Source organism: Pseudophryne corroboree, chromosome 11 (genome assembly GCF_028390025.1).
Source record: "Pseudophryne corroboree isolate aPseCor3 chromosome 11, aPseCor3.hap2, whole genome shotgun sequence".
In the NCBI taxonomy this organism is placed as follows: Eukaryota; Metazoa; Chordata; class Amphibia; order Anura; family Myobatrachidae; genus Pseudophryne; species Pseudophryne corroboree.
Genome location: NC_086454.1, coordinates 246331940 through 246349299, shown reverse-complemented (window position 1 = coordinate 246349299; position 17360 = coordinate 246331940). Strand labels below are relative to the sequence as shown.

Genomic DNA, 17360 nt, shown 5'->3' with positions numbered 1-17360 from the left:
GTGAGTGGTTCAAACCAATGTGATTTTAGGAATCCCAACACTACATTGAGATCCCAAGGTGCCACTGGAGGCACAAAAGGAGGCTGTATATGCAGTACTCCCTTTAAACGTCTGAACTTCAGGAACAGAAGCTAGTTCTTTTTGGAAGAATATCGACAGGGCCGAAATTTGAACCTTAATGGACCCTAATTTGAGGCCCATAGACAGTCCTGTTTGCAGGAAATGCAGGAATCGACCCAGTTGAAATTCCTCCGTAGGGGCCTTCCTGGCGTCGCACCACGCAACATATTTACGCCAAATACGGTGATAATGTTGTACGGTTACATCCTTCCTGGCTTTGATCAGGGTAGGGATGACTTCATCCGGAATGCCTTTTTCCTTCAGGATCCGGCGTTCAACCGCCATGCCGTCAAACGCAGCCGCGGTAAGTCTTGGAACAGACATGGTCCCTGCTGGAGCAGGTCCTGTCTTAGAGGTAGAGGCCACGGGTCTTCCGTGAGCATCTCTTGAATTTCCGGGTACCAAGTCCTTCTTGGCCAATCCGGAGCCACGAGTATAGTCTTTACTCCTCTCCTTCTTATGATTCTCAGTACTTTTGGTATGAGAGGAAGAGGAGGGAACACATACACTGACCGGTACACCCACGGTGTTACCAGAGCGTCCACAGCTATTGCCTGAGGGTCCCTTGACCTGGAGCAATATCTGTCCAGTTTTTTGTTGAGGCGAGACGCCATCATGTCCACCTTTGGTTTTTCCCAACGGTTTACAATCATGTGGAAGACTTCTGGGTGAAGTCCCCACTCCCCCGGGTGAAGATCGTGTCTGCTGAGGAAGTCTGCTTCCCAGTTGTCCACTCCCGGAATGAACACTGCTGACAGTGCTATCACATGATTTTCCGCCCAGCGAAGAATCCTTGCCACTTCCGTCATTGCCCTCCTGCTTCTTGTGCCGCCCTGTCTGTTTACGTGGGCGACTGCCGTGATGTTGTCCGACTGGATCAATACTGGCTGACCCTGAAGCAGAGGCCTTGCCTGACTTAGGGCATTGTAAATGGCCCTTAGTTCCAGGATATTTATGTGAAGTGACGTTTCCATGCTTGACCACAAGCCCTGGAAATTTTTTCCCTGTGTGACTGCTCCCCAGCCTCTCAGGCTGGCATCCGTGGTCACCAGGACCCAATCCTGAATGCCGAATCTGCGGCCCTCTAGGAGATGAGCACTCTGTAACCACCACAGGAGAGACACCCTTGTACTCGGAGACAGGGTTATCCGCTGATGCATTTGAAGATGCGATCCGGACCATTTGTCTAGCAGATCCAACGGAAAAGTTCTTGCGTGGAATCTGCCGAATGGAATCGCTTCGTAAGAAGCCACCATCTTTCCCAGGACCCTTGTGCACTGATGCACTGACACCTGGCCTGGTCTTAGGAGTTTCCTGACTAGGTCGGATAACTCCCTGGCTTTCTTTTCCGGGAGAAACACCTTTTTCTGTACTGTGTCCAGAATCATCCCTAGGAACAGCAGACGTGTCGTCGGAATCAGCTGCGATTTTGGAATATTTAGAATCCATCCGTGCTGTCGTAGTACTATTTGAGATAGTGCTACTCCGACCTCTAACTGTTCTCTGGACCGTGCCCTTATCAGGAGATCGTCCAAGTAAGGGATAATTAAGACGCCTTTTCTTCGAAGAAGAATCATCATTTCGGCCATTACCTTGGTAAAGACCCGGGGTGCCGTGGACAATCCAAACGGCAGCGTCTGAAACTGATAGTGACAGTTCTGTACCACAAACCTGAGGTACCCTTGGTGAGAAGGGCAAATTGGGACATGGAGGTAAGCATCCTTGATGTCCAGAGACACCATGTAGTCCCCTTCTTCCAGGTTCGCTATCACTGCTCTGAGTGACTCCATCTTGAACTTGAACCTTTTTATGTAAGTGTTCAAGGCTTTCAGATTTAAAATGGGTCTCACCGAGCCGTCCGGCTTCGGTACCACAAACAGCGTGGAGTAATACCCCTTTCCCTGTTGTAGGAGGGGTACCTTGATTATCACTTGCTGGGAATACAGCTTGTGAATGGCTTCCAATACCGCCTCCCTGTCGGGGGTAGACGTTGGTAAAGCAGACTTCAGGAACCGGCGAGGGGGAGAAGTCTCGAATTCCAATTTGTACCCCTGAGATACTACCTGCAGGATCCAGGGGTCCACTTGCGAGTGAGCCCACTGCGCGCTGAAATTCTTGAGACGGGCCCCCACCGTGCCTGAGTCCGCTTGTAAGGCCCCAGCGTCATGCTGAGGACTTGGCAGAAGCGGGGGAGGGCTTCTTTTGCCCGCTTGCCCTTATGGGGACGAAAGGACTGAGCCTGAAAAGACGGTATCTTTTTCTGCTGCGAGGTGACTTGGGGTAAAAAGGTGGATTTCCCAGCCGTTGCCGTGGCCACCAGGTCCGATAGACCGCCCCCAAATAACTCCTCCCCTTTATACGGCAATACTTCCATATGCCGTTTGGAATCCGCATCCCCTGACCACTGTCGCGTCCATAATCCTCTTCTGGCAGAAATGGACATCGCACTTACTCTTGATGCCAGAGTGCAAATGTCTCTCTGTGCATCTCGCATATATAGGAATGCATCCTTTAAATGCTCTATAGTCAATAATATATTGTCCCTGTCCAGGGTATCAATATTTTCAGTCAGGGAATCCGACCAAGCCACCCCAGCACTGCACATCCAGGCTGAGGCGATTGCTGGTCGCAGTATAACACCAGTATGTGTGTATATACTTTTAAGGATATTTTCCAGCCTCCTATCTGCTGGCTCCTTAAGGGCGGCCGTTTCTGGAGACGGTAACGCCACTTGTTTTGATAAGCGTGTGAGCGCCTTATCCACCCTAGGGGGTGTTTCCCAACGAGCCCTAACCTCTGGTGGGAAGGGATATAGTGCCAATAATTTTTTAGAAATTAGCAGTTTTTTGTCGGGGGTAACCCACGCTTCATCACACACTTCATTCAATTCATCTGATTCAGGAAAAACTACGGGTAGTTTTTTCACACCCCACATAATACCCCTTTTTCTGGTACTTGCAGTATCAGAGATGTGCAAAACCTCCTTCATTGCCGTGATCATGTAACGTGTGGCCCTACTGGAAAATACGTTTGTTTCTTCACCGTCGACACTGGAGTCAGTGTCTGTGTCTGGGTCCGTGTCGACCCACTGAGGTAACGGGCGTTTAATAGCCCCTGACGGTGTTTGAGACGCCTGGACAGGCACTAACTGAGCTGCCGGCTGTCTCATGTCGTCAACAGTTTTCTGTAACGTGCCGACACTGTCACGTAATTCCTTAATTACGGCCATCCATTCAGGTGTCGACTCCCTAGGGGGTGACATCACCATTATAGGCAATTGCTCCGCCTCCACATCATTTTCCTCCTCATACATGTCGACACACACGTACCGACACCCAGCACACACACAGGGAATGCTCTGAGAGAGGACAGGACCCACTTAGCCCCTTGGGGAGACAGAGGGAGAGTTTGCCAGCACACACCAGAGCGCTATATATGTATAGGGACAACCTTACAATAAGTGTCTATCCCTTATAGCTGCTTAAATCTGTTATTTTGCCAAATAAGTGCCCCCCTCTCTTTTTTACCCTGTTTCTGTAGTGCAGGGGAGATTCTGGGAGCCTTCCTACCAGCGGAGCTGTGTGGGAAAAATGGCGCTGTGTGCTGAGGAGATAGGCCCCGCCCCCTTCACGGCGGGCTCTTCTCCCGCTTTTTACTGGAAAACTGGCAGGGGTTAAATACATCCATATAGCCCAGGAGCTATATGTGATGTATTTTTTGCCAAATAAGGTAAATTCATTGCTTCCCAGGGCGCCCCCCCCCAGCGCCCTGCACCCTCAGTGACCGAAGTGTGAAGTGTGCTGAGAGCAATGGCGCACAGCTGCAGTGCTGTGCGCTACCTTATGAAGACAGGAAAGTCTTCTGCCGCCGATTTATGGACCTCTTCTTGCTTCAGCATCTGTAAGGGGGCCGGCGGCGCGGCTCCGGGACCCATCCATGGCTGGGCCTGTGATCGTCCCTCTGGAGCTAATGTCCAGTAGCCTAAGAAGCCCAATCCACTCTGCACGCAGGTGAGTTCGCTTCTTCTCCCCTTAGTCCCTCGATGCAGTGAGCCTGTTGCCAGCAGGTCTCACTGAAAATAAAAAACCTATTTAAACTTTTACTCTAAGCAGCTCAGGAGAGCCACCTAGATTGCACCCTTCTCGTTCGGGCACAAAATCTTAACTGAGGCTTGGAGGAGGGTCATAGGGGGAGGAGCCAGTGCACACCAGCTAGTCCTAAAGCTTTTACTTTGTGCCCAGTCTCCTGCGGAGCCGCTATTCCCCATGGTCCTTTCGGAGTCCCCAGCATCCACTAGGACGTTAGAGAAAAGAGGACTTACCCGCGGTAGCTGTAGAAACCAGGTCCGCGAGGCCTTCACCAAACAAAACTCCACCCTTATAGGGCAGAGCCTCCATAGCCTTCTTAGAATCAGCATCACCATTCCATTGATGAGTCCACAACGCCCTTCTAGCCGAGACTGCCACGGCATTGGCCCTTGATCCCAACAGGCCAATATCTCTCGCCGTCTCCTTCAGATAGACTGCAGCGTCCCTGATATGACCCAGAGTCAAAAGCACGCTATCCCTATCCAGGGTGTCTATTTCCGATGACAAGTTATCTGCACACTTTTCAATCGCGTTACTCACCCACGCCGAAGCAACAGCCAGCCTGAGCAGCGTACTGTCATGACATAAATAGATTTCAAGGTAGCCTCCTGCCTACGATCAGCAGGATCCTTAAGGGTCGCCATTTCAGGAGATGGTAACGCCACCTTCTTGGACAATCGCGCCAGAGAGTCCACCGTGGGTGTTGTCTCCCACCCAACCCTATCCTGAGAAGGAAACGGGTATGCCATAGCAATTCTCCTGGGAATGTGCCACCTCTTGTCTGGCGTTTCCCAGGCTTTTTCAAAAAGGGCATTCAGTTCACGAGAGGAAGGAAACGTTACCTCCGGTTTCTTCCCCTTATACATACAGTCCCTTGTCTCAGGGACAGTGGGGTCTTCCGTGATATGTAACACGTCCTTTATCGCCAAAATCATGTATTGAATTTACTCTTAGCCACCTTAGGATGCAACTTTTCATCATTATAGTCGACACTGGAATCGGAATCCGTGTCGGTATCAGTGTCAGCTATCTGGGCACATGAACGTTTTTGGGATGCCGAGGGGGCCTGAGTGAGTGGTACCACGTCTCCCATGGATTGTCTCCATGCTTGGTTAGGAGACTCAGATTTGTCTAACCTCTTATGCAATAAAGCCACACTGTTATTCAACACACTCCACATTTCAACCCAATCAGCAGTCGGCGGTGCCGAAAGAGTCACTCCTTCATTCTGTTCAGCTCTCACACTAACCTCCTCCTGGGAAGAGCATTCAGTTTCTGCCATGTCGACACCTACGTACCGACACCCCCAAACACACTGGGCTAAAGGGGACAGACCCACAGTAAGGACTTTCAGAGAGACAGAGGAGTTTGCCAGCTCGCACCCAGCGCCCCACCGGTCTGAAAAAAGCACAATGCCCCAGACCTATAAGCGCTTGTTTATATAAACAACCAACGCCAATTTTATGTGCCCCCCCCCCCCTTGTGTTTAGCACCCTGTTACTTGTGACAGCAGTGAAGGGCCGGGAGCAGCATCTCTGCAGCAAGCTGTGGAGAGAAAATGGCGCTGGTCAGAGCTGAAGGACGAAGCCCCGCCCCCTACATGGCGCGCTTCGGTCCCGCTTTAATTTTCACTGGCGGGGGTCTCCTAACAGTGCCTATGCACTGATACACTGTGCCAGTACCTTAAAATGAGGTTTATATTGCTGCCCAGGGCGGCCCCCATGCGCCCTGCACCCATGTAGTGCTGCGCGGTACCTCAGGAAGACTGAAGTCTTCTGAAGCCTTCAGACGTTTTCTTTGCTTCGGTTACTCACCTGTCTTCAATCTTCTGGCTCTGTGAGGGGGACGGCGGCGCGGCTCCGGGAACGAGCAGCTAGGCGACCCAAGTGATCAGACCCTCTGGAGCTAATGGTGTCCAGTAGCCTAAGAAGCAGAGCCTATCAACTCACAGAAGTAGGTCTGCTTCTCTCCCCTCAGTCCCACGAAGAAGGGAGCCTGCTGCCAGCAGTGCTCCCTGAAAATAATAAACCTAACAAAAGTATTTTTAGAGAAACTCAGTAGAGCTCCCCTAGAGTGTGACCAGTCTCCTCTGGGCACAGAATCTAACTGAGGTCTGGAGGAGGGGCATAGAGAGAGGAGCCAGTTCACACCCATTCAAAGTCTTATAGTGTGCCCATGTCTCCTGCGGATCCGGTCTATACCCCATGGTCCTTTTGGAGTCCCCAGCATCCTCTACGTCGAAGGAGAAAATATGTCTGCATTCACGTATACAAATCCAAGCATTTGGATAATTGTTGCCTCAACTGGATTACGCAATTGAAAGATTGTTTTATCTTGCACCTATTATTGACTCCTTACATTTAAACAGTTTACAGTGATAAAGTGTTGCAGGGCGATTCTCCGTGATGCACGGGACAGCTGCAGAAATACTTCTCCAAAATACCAAGATTTTAGTGGGTCTTAAGTTATAGTGTAAGGCAGAGGTTCTCAAACTCGGTCCTCGGGGGCCCACACAGTGCATGTTTTGCAGGTAACCCAGCAGGTGCACAGGTGTATTAATTACTCACTGACACATTTTAAAAGGTCCACAGGTGGAGCTAATTATTTCACTTGCGATTCTGTGAGGAGACCTGCAAAACATGCACTGTGTGGGCCCCCGAGGACCGAGTTTGAGAACCTCTGGTGTAAGGCATTGCTACTAAGCAATTAAGTTTTAATATAACAAAAATTTCTTAACATACCAGTATAAAAGAAAAAAAAGAAAATAAAAGCATATGATGCATGGGACTTTGGGGCTAATTCAGACCTGATCGTTTTTTCACAGCAGTGATCAGGTCTGAAATGCGCATGCGCCGACGGCTGTCTCAGCCCTGTGATCGCCTCTGTCTGATTGACAGGCAGAGGCGGTCGCTGGGCGGGCTGTCGGCGTTTGGTCGCCATTTAAGGGGCACGGTCCGGGCAACGCAGGCGTGTCCAGACAGTTGGGAAGGGGGGCGGCCGCGGCAGCTACGTGACTTCAAACAGAGCCGCTGTGACCCTCACAGCAACAAGTAGCTCCCTGCAAGCGCGCAGGAGCTGCCCTGGTGGGGAGCTACTCTTCAAGTACAAAAGCATTGCCTCAGTGCAATGCTTTTGTACTTGTGCTGCCTGTGCAGGGCCTGACATGCGGAGCAGACCAGGCCTCTTCTGGGCGTCCCCTGCATGTCAGGGAAGCTGATCGTAGATGTGCTAAATTAGCACATCTACGATCAGGTCTGAATTAGCCCCTTTAAGTTCACCTTCTGGAGAATCACACTGCAGGTTAATAAATTCAAACGTTACTTCACTTCCAGGGGTCCGCCTTGTATTAGGGATTTGGGGGTTCTGTGTTCCTCTGCTGTGACAGGAAGAAGCGCCTTCTGAAACCAAGGGGACAATTTAATAAGAATCGGTTTTGGGTGATTTAACAAATCCCTAAGTCACCGCTTGTCACCCCTAATCACCGGAACAAAAAGCTCACATTTACTAACAAGCGTTTACATTTGTGCCTTTCGGGGTAATTCAGATCTGATCACTGGGCTGCGTTTTTTGCTGTCTTGCGATCAGATAGTCGCCGCTACAGGGGGACTGTATTTTCGCTGTGCAACTGTGCGTTCCTATGTGTAGCTGAGCTGCGAAAAATCAGTTTGTGCAGTCTCTGCGCAGCTCAGGACTTACTCTTCCAGTGCGATTGAATCCTGCTGATCGGGGCCGGAGCCGACGTCAGACACCCTCCCTCAAAACGCTTGGACACTCCTGTAAACGGTCAGTTGCCACCCACAAATGGCCTCTTCCTGTTAATCACCTTGCGTACACACGTGCGAATGGATCCTTGGCACCATCCCGTGACTGACCGGCGAAGCCCGTTGTAGCTGTCCGATGCGCATGCGCATTGCGGTGCATACGCATGCGCAGTTAGGATCTGAACGCCCGTGGTGCAAAAACACACAGCAGCGATCAGATCTGAATTACCCCCTTTGTCTTCTGATGGTGTATTGAGTTGCATTGTGGCGTGTTTGTTTTGTTTTGATTTGGTTTTTTTCATAAGGGAAGTTGCTGCAGATTTCGTACTTGAATGTGTCACAAGTTCTACTCCAACACCATGCCGCCACTTGCACCATTAGTCACACCTCAAATCCCAGCACAAGTTGCACCTGAATTAGCATCACAAGTCATCGACAGAGTTGGCCCTAAGCATAGGCATTATAGGCAAATGCCAGTGGCGGATTGGAGCACTGGAATAAAAGGCAGCTACTCCGATCAGAGCTCAGGATAGTGTTGTTCGAAATCATGTCCACTATGAAGACACTTGTACCTGACAAAGAACAGCCATTGACTGATCAAATCAAATTGGACCCGCCCAAGGAAGGTACACAGACCTCAAGAACTCCAGAGAACAACACGGCACACCAGTGCCTTGACGGCAAGACCTCTGTCGGCAAAAAACACAGACAAGTGGGAAGCGCCATAGGTGTCAGAGGAAACCTGGTTCATGGCTCCTGAGTGTGTGTGTGTGAACACATTACAATATATATATATATATATATATATATATATATATATATATATATATATATAAAATCAGTGTCCTACATCCGACTTCCTGCAAAACTAACTTCACTTATACAGTATGTGACTGCACCTATGACCACCAGCAGCAGTACATACTAAAAAAGATTGCTGGGGACTTACATTAATGTTTTATCCTAAAACCCACAGGAGGAACTGGAACACTAATGAACTGGTCTTTTTAACTAACTACTTGCCCCCCACATGAAATCTCTACCTGCATCCCAGCTACTTCCATAACCTGCCTGTGCCATGGCTGAGAGTAGACAGTGAGTGCTGCAGATGAGTGGGTGGGCTTTTATTAGCATTCTGACTGATTAATGGTGGGTACACACTAGGCGATGTGCTCAGTGAGGGACATCGCCTAGTTTTTCCCCTCCCGGGCCGGGCTGCATGAAGGTGGGCATACACACTGTGCGATATCACTAATGATATCGCACAGTCACGTCATGCCACGGCCGGCCGGAGCATGCAGCTTTGGATGATGAATCCAAATTGAGCTGCATGCAGGCCCGAGACCAAGTGTCATTAACGACCAGCGGGGGCCGCGCACCGCTCGTCTTCGGCGGCATACACACTGGGCTAGTGTTTCCCCTAGGAATTTTTGAGGGCAGGGCGCCGGTCTGTGGGGGCACTTGTGTGCGCGTCTGAAAACTGAGCATGGCTATGCAAATTGGGGGCGTGACTCTAAGACATCTTTAGAGCGGCCAGTGGGGCCCCAACAGACTAAAGTGGGCGTGCCTAGCACCTACGGAGGTGCTGGGCTTCCCCAAGCGCTCTCCCGTAATACGCATGGCATCTATACACGCTGGGAGAGCAGATAGCGGGCAGGCTGCTTTAACAGGGCGCCGCAGAAAGGGCAGGGCGGATTTTGCCTTTAAAAAAAAAATTGTTCTATAATGGGCAAAACAATAGACACTGCAGGAAGGGGATGGGGGGCAGATATAACACGTGCAGAGAGAGTTAGATTTGGGTGGGGTGTGTTCAAGCAGAAATCTAAATTGCAGTGTAAAAATAAAGCATCCAGTATTTATCCTGCACAGAAACATTATAACCCACCCAAATCTAACTCTCTCTGCACGTTATATATGCCTCCCCTGCAGTGCACATGGTTTTGCCCATTAGAGAAAGATTTTGCTTTTGCGTTCAGGTCTGAATTAGGCCCACTGGGGGTCACTCTGACCCGTTTGCTCACTGCTTTTTATCGCAGCCGAGCGAACAGGTACATGCCAGACGGCCGAAGGGCGTTGCTGGGCTGCGATCGCCTCTGCCTGATTGACAGGAAGAGGCGGTCGCTGGGTGGGAGGAGGCATGGTTTGGCCGCCGTTTCGTGGGCGCGGCGTGGCCGGACCGTGCGGGGAGTAGCCCGCAGCCGCTGCGGCCCGGGGAGCGACGAGTAGCTCCCGGCCAGCACGCTAAAGCTGCGCTGGACGGGAGCTACTCTTGAAGTGCAAAGGCACTGACATGAGGGGCGGACTAGCCCTTTGGTGGGCGTCCCCCCACCTGTCAGTGTGAATGATCGTAGCTGTGCTAAATTTCGGAATGAGGGCCATTGTTCACTATATCGCTAAGAGTGTACTCACCTTTAGTGTTAATTACAATGGATTTCACATGTTGGTTTTTTGGTAGTTGTGCACTGAGGTGTGACTTTGTTGCGGTTTTGGTGTGAGGTGGAGCATTTTGACAAAGTAGATTTTTAGTAACTTCACGATTTCCAATGACACCAATGTTATTTGGTCGATGTTTGCACTGATGCTGAACTGCTGTGATTTGGAGTAGAAAGTCGCATTTGACATGCAACTTTTAAGCAATTGAATCCTTAGTAAATTAGCAATTTGTTAAATTGCATCTTTTTCACAAAGATAAAAGGTAAATGGAGTATAGACGGGATCCGCAGGAGACATGGGCAATCTAAAGACTTTTCATTGGGTGCAAACTGGCTCCTCCCTCTATGCCCCTCCTCCAGACCTCAGTTGTAGGAGCTGTGCCCAGGGAGACTGACATTTCGAGGAAAGGAATTACTTAACTAGTGGTGAGATATCTACCAACTCACACCCTCAACCATGCCGCACACATGGCATTCAACATAACACACGCCAACAGGCATGAACCAATTGCAGCAACATGCTGAAACCATGAAAACACAACTTGTGTAACTCTAATAACTAAACTGCAGGTAAAGTACGCACGGGGACGGGCGCCCAGCTTCCTCTACGGACTAGGAGAAAAGGATTTACCGGTAGGTTATCAAAATCCTATTTTCTCATACGTCCTAGAGGATGCTGGGGATGACATCAAGACCATGGGGTCTATACCAAAGCTCCAGTACGGGCGGGAGAGTGCGGATGACCCTGCAGCACCGATTGACCAAACTTGAGGTCCTAATTGGCCAAGGTGTCAAACTTGTAGAACTTAGCAAATGTGTTTGACCCTGACCAAGTAGCTGCTCGCCAAAGTTGTAATGCCGAGACCCCCGGGCAGCCGCCCAGGATGAGCCCACCTTCCTAGTGGAGTTACCCTTTACCGACGTCGGTAACGGCAAACCAGCCGTAGTATGAGCTTGCTGAATCGTATTTCTAATCCAATGTGCAATAGTCTGCTTGGAAGCAGGACAGCCAATCTTGTTGTGAGCATACAGCACAAACAGAGCCTCTGTTTTCCGTATACGAGCCGTTCTAGCGACATAGATTTTCAAAGCTCTAACCACATCTAGAGATTTTGAATCAGTGAATGTGTCAGTAACTACTGGCACTACAATAGGTTGGTTTATGTGGAAAGATGAAACCACCTTCGGAAGAAAATGTTGACGAGTCTTCAACTCTGCCCTATCTTCATGGAAGATCAGGTAAGGGCTCTTGTGAGACAAGGCCCCCAATTCAGACACCCGCCTTGCGGATGCCAAAGCCAAAAGCATCACCACTTTCCAAGTGAGAAACTTCAACTCTATCTTATGTAGAGGCTCAAACCAATCCGATTGAAGGAACTGCAATACCACGTTAAGGTCCCATGGTGCCACTGGAGGCACAAATGGAGGCTGGATGTGCAGAACCCCTTTCACAAAGGTCTGAACCTCCGGAAGAGAGGCCAATTGTTTCTGGAAGAACACTGACAAGGCTGAAATCTGAACCTTGATTGATCCCAACCGGAGGCCCGCCTTCACACCATCCTGCAAAAAATGGAGAAAACGTCCCAACTCAAACTCTTCCATAAGAGCCTTCTTGGATTCACACCAAGACACATTTTCTCCAAATACGGTGGTAATGTTTTGACGTTACTCCCTTTCTGGCCTGAATAAGGGTGGGGGTGACCTCCTCGGGAATACCCTTCCTGGCTAGGATATGGCGCTCAACAGCCATGCCGTCAAACGTAGCCGCGGTAAGTCTTGGTACACGCACGGCCCCTGCTGCAGCAGGTCCTCTCGAGGAGGAAGAGGCAGAGGATCTTCTATGAGCAACTGCTGAAGATCTGAGTACCAAGCCCTCCTTGGCCAGTCTGGGGCAATGAAGATTGCTCGAACCCTTGTTTTTCTTATGATCCTGAGTACTTTTGGGATCAGCGGAAGTGGAGGGAAGACATACACTGACAGAAACACCCACTGGGTCACCAGTGCATCCACTGCTACTGCTTGAAGGTCTCTCGACCTGGAACAGTATCTCTGAAGCTTCTTGTTGAGACGAGACGCCATCATGTCTATTTGAGGAACTCCCCAAAGACTTGTCACCTCTGCGAAGATTTCTTGGTGGAGGCCCCACTCTCCTGGATGGAGTTCGTGTCTGCTGAGGAAGTCTGCTTCCCAGTTGTCTACTCCCGGAATGAATATTGCCGACAGAGCTTGTAGATGTTTTTCTGCCCAGCAGAGGATTTTTGTCGCCTCTACCATTGCCACTCTGCTTCTCGTTCCGCCCTGCCTGTTTATGTATGCGACTGCTGTTACATTGTCCGACTGGATCTGCACGGGACGGTCTTGAAGAAGATGTACCGCTTGTTGAAGGCCGTAGTAAATGGCTCTTAGCTCCAGAACGTTTATGTGAAGGCAGGCTTCCTGTTGTGACCAACGTCCCTGGAAGTTTTCTCCCTGAGAGACTGCTCCCCAGGCTCGGAGACTAGCATACGTGGTTACCAGGACCCAGTCCTGAATCCCGAACCTGCGTCCCTCTAGCAGGTGAGAGCTGTGCAACCACCACAGGAGCGAAATCCTGGTTTTTGACGACAGGATTATCTTTCTGTGCATGTGTAGGTGTGACCCCGACCACTTGTCCAACAGGTCCCACTGGAACTGTGGCATGGAACCTGCCAAACTGTATGGCCTCGTAGGCCGCCACCATCTTCCCCAACAACCGAATGCACTGATGGATCGACACACTTGATGGTTTCAATATCTGTTTTACCATTTTCTGGATTTCCAGAGCCTTTTCCGGCGGAAGAAATACTCTCTGAACTTCTGTGTCCAGAATCATCCCGAGGAAAGACAACCTTGTCGTCGGTTCCAACTGTGACTTTGGGTAATTTACGTGTTGTTGGAGTACAGACAGAGAGAGTGATATGTTTTGTAACAACTGCTCCCTGGATCTCGCCTTTATCAGGAGGTCGTCCAGATAAGGAATTATATTGACACCTTTCTGACGAAGGAGAACCCTCATCTCCGCCATCACCTTGGTGAATACCCTCGGCGCCGTGGAGAGACCGAAAGGTAACGTCTGGAATTGGTAATGGCAATCCTGAACCGCGAATCTCAGATAAGCCTGGTGCGGAGGATAAATGGGAACATGCAGGTAAGCATCCTTTATATCCACCGACACCAAGTAGTCCCCCTCCTCCAGACTGGCAATCACTGCCCGAAGTGATTCCATATTGAACTTGAACCTTTTTAGGTAACAATTCAGATCCTTTAGATTTAGGATCGGTCTGACCGAGCCGTCCGGCTTCGGAACCACAAAGAGGCTTAAATAAAAACCCCTCCCTTGTTGTGACAACGGTACCAGGACTATGACCTGGTCTTGACATAATTTTTGGATTGCCGCTGTTACTGCTTCTCTTTCTTTCTGACGGAGAAACTGGCAAGGTCGATTTGAAAACTCGGCATGGGGGAACGTCTTGAAACTCCAGCTTGTACCCCTGGGATACTATTTGCAACACTCAGGGATCCAGGCCAGACAGAATACAATCCTGGCTCAAGAGTCTGAGACGTGCCCCCACCAGAGCGGCCTCCCGCAAGGGAGCTCCAGCGTCATGCTGGGGATTTGGCAGAGGTAGGGGTAGACGTCTACTCTTGGGAACCTGGAGCTGTTGTGGGCTTCTTTCCCCTTCCCCTACCTGCAAAGAAGGGGGAACCTCTCGTCTTTTTGTATTTATTGGGCCGAAAGGACTGCATTTGCGGGTGATAGGTCTTTTTTGCCGGTGCAGGCGCAGAGGGCAAAAATGTCGACTTACCCGCGGTAGCCGCCGAGACTAACGCATCCAGGCCATCGCCAAATAAGGCCTCAACTTTATATGGGCGAGCCTCTATGCTTCTTTTCGAATCTGCATCCGCGTTCCACTGGCGAATCCACAACGCCCGCCTAGCCGATACTGCCTTGATATTCCCTAATTTAAGGAGTATCTCATCTTTATCAATCGTGTCAATTTCTGATGACGCGCTTTCTGACCATTTTTCAATAGCGCGACTCACCCATGCGCAGGCAATAGTGGGCCTGATCAGCGTACCATTGGTAACAAATGGATTTCAATGTCGTTTCCATTTTGCGGTCTGCCGGCTCTTGAAAAGAAGCCGTGCCAGGAGCAGGGAGAATTACCTTCTTTGTCAACCTGGAAAGTGCACTGTCTAACACAGGGGGTGACTCCCACTTTTTCCTGTCCTCAGCCGGGAAAGGGTAAGCTATGTGAATCCTTTTGGGAATACGAAATCTTCTATCAGGATTCACCCACATCCCTTCAAACAGAGCATTTAGTTCGTGTGAAGGAGGGAACGTGACTTCGGACTTCTTTTCCTTACATAAATATGCCTTCTCCTGAGGTACAGGAGTGGTTTCTGTAACCTCCAACACGTCCCTTATAGCCACAATCATAAATTGTATATATTTTTGCCAATTTATGATCTATCTCTCTGGATTCACTATCGTCTACACAAGAGTCAGAATCAAGACACAAGATTTGCAAATGGTCTCTTATGTGACCCAGAGGGGCCGCCCGCATAAGGAATAACAGCATCCTGAAAAATCACATCTTCCACAGATTTTCTCCAGCATGCAGCCTTAGATTCAGACTTATCTAATCTACGGTTAATCAGATGCATACTGTCACATATCTCTTTGACCCATGCAGGCTCTTGGTGTGCCGGTAGCGCCACCACATTACAACTCTGTGTCCCTAAAATGGCTTCCTCCGGGGAGGAACTCCCTGCCTCAGACATGCCTCACACGTGTACAGCACACCAACAGACACACTGGGAATTATTTTGGGACAGGCCCACAGTAAAATCTGTCAGAGGGACACAGGATAGGAGCAGCCAGTTCACAATCCCAGCGCCAGTATTTCCTGTGAACACAGTATGTCCACAGCCTAACAGCGTTTTTTAAATAGTAATATACACTATCAAATGCACCACAATCGCTTTGTGCCCTCACTTAATAGCACCCTGTACTTGTCAGAAGAGGAGGAGAGGACCAGCGTGTTCTCTGCAGCCTGAGGAGAGAAAATGGCACTGAGTAGTGTGCTGGCTGCCTGAGGAAGAAGCTCCGCCCCCGCAATGGCGCACCTTACACTCATAAAAACACTGTAATATTTATACTGGCGGGGGTAGGGCTGTGCCAGCGGCAACTTATGCCCACTTTTAGCCAGTTTGAGGTATTTTTCTTGCTGCCCAGGCCCCCCCCCCTGCAGTGCCTGTTTGTGTGGGCAGCAATGGTGCGCTGCGCTCCCGCCAGCCGCTCCGCACCTCAGCCATCACTTACTTGATAGAAGATCATTCTTCTTATACTAACCAGTCTTCTGATTTCTGGCTCTGTGAGGGGGGTGACGGCGTGCTGTGGGAGTGAGCATCTAGACACGGCTAGCGTTCAGTTCCCTTCAGGAGCTAATGGTGTCCTGTCAGCCAGAAGCAGAGCCATGAAACTCTGAGGAAGTTGGTCCTGCTTCTGCCCCCTCAGTCCCACGAAGCAGGGAGTCTGATGCCAGCAGATCACCCTGAAAATAAAAAACCTAACATAAGTCTTTTCAGAGAAACTCAGTAGTGCTCCTCAGAGTGCATCCAGTCGACCTGGGCACATTTCTAAAACTGAGGTCTGGAGGAGAGGCATAAAGGGAGGAGCCAGTACGCACTCAATGAAAAGTCTTTAGAGTGCCCATGTCTCCTGCGGATCCCGTCTATACCCCATGGTCTTGATGTCGTCCCCAGCATCCTCTAGGACGTATGAGAAAAGCAGAAAGCCAAGCTAACCAAACTTGAGCAGGAACAGCAACTGCTGAACCAACAACAATACTTAACCAAGTAACAGTGCAGAAAACACGAAGCACTGGGCGGGCGCCCAGTATCCTCTACGGATTATGAGAAAAGGCCTGGAGGATACTGGGGTCCACATTAGTACCATGGGGATGTACCACAGCTCCCAAACCGGGTGGGAGAGTGCTGAGGTTCCTGCAGAACTGATTGACCAAACTGAAGGTCCTCAGAGGCCAAAGTATCGCACTTGTGGAACTTAGCAAACGTGTTTGAATCCGACCAAGTAGCTGCTCGGCAGAGTTGTAAAGCCGAGATACCCCTGGCAGCCGCCCAGGAAGAACCCATCGATCTAGTTGATTGGGCCTGTACTTTAGGAACCGGCAATCCTGCCGCAGAATAAGCCTGCTGGATAGTACACCTGATCCAGCGAGCAATAGACTGCTTGGAAGCAGGACACCCATTTTTGGGGGGGATCATAGAGAACAAACAGCGAGTCAGATATCCTGTGACGGGCTGTCCAGTTTACATAGATCTTCAAAACCCTCACAACATCCAAGGATTTTGAGGTAGCAGAGATATCTGTAAACACCGGAACCACAAAAGGTTGGTTAATATGAAATGCAGACACCACCTTAGGAAGAATTTGCTGACTCGTTCTGAGTTCAGCTCTATCCTCATGAGAAATCAAATAGGAGCTCTTGTGAGACAACGCCCCCAGTTCCGACACGCCTTGCAGAAGCCAAGGCCAACAGTGTAACGGTCTTCCGTGTAAGAAACTTTACATCAACCTCCTGTAAAGGCTCAAACCAATCTGATGGTAGGAACTGCAACACCACGTTAAGATCCCAAGGTGCCGTGGGAGGCACAAAGGGCGGTTGGATGTGCAGAACCCCCTTCAAGAACGTCTGAACCTCAGGGAGGGAAGTCAATTGTTTCCGGAGGAAAATGGATAAAGCCGAAATCTGGACCTTCAAGGAGCCCAGACGGAGGCCCACATCCACACCTGACTGCAGAAAAAAAGAGGAGAAAAATTCCCAGCTGAAATTACATTGCAGAAAATTTCCTGTTTTCACACTACGAGACATATTTTTTCCAAATACGGTGGTAATGTTTAGACGTTACCCCTT

At 49.9% G+C, this 17360-nt stretch overlaps 1 long non-coding RNA gene across 2 annotated transcripts in view; it reads right to left on the bottom strand.

Annotated features, from left to right (window-relative positions):
- LOC134969396 (uncharacterized) overlaps nucleotides 1-17360 on the bottom strand; it is a 348300-nt gene that overhangs the window by 233459 nt on the left and 97481 nt on the right. The window contains exon 2 of one of the 2 annotated variants that reach the window (XR_010189470.1): nucleotides 7530-7606. This is a non-coding gene — a long non-coding RNA (uncharacterized LOC134969396). The remainder of the gene's footprint in view (nucleotides 1-7529; nucleotides 7607-17360) is intronic. The other variant, XR_010189471.1, reaches the window with a different exon arrangement.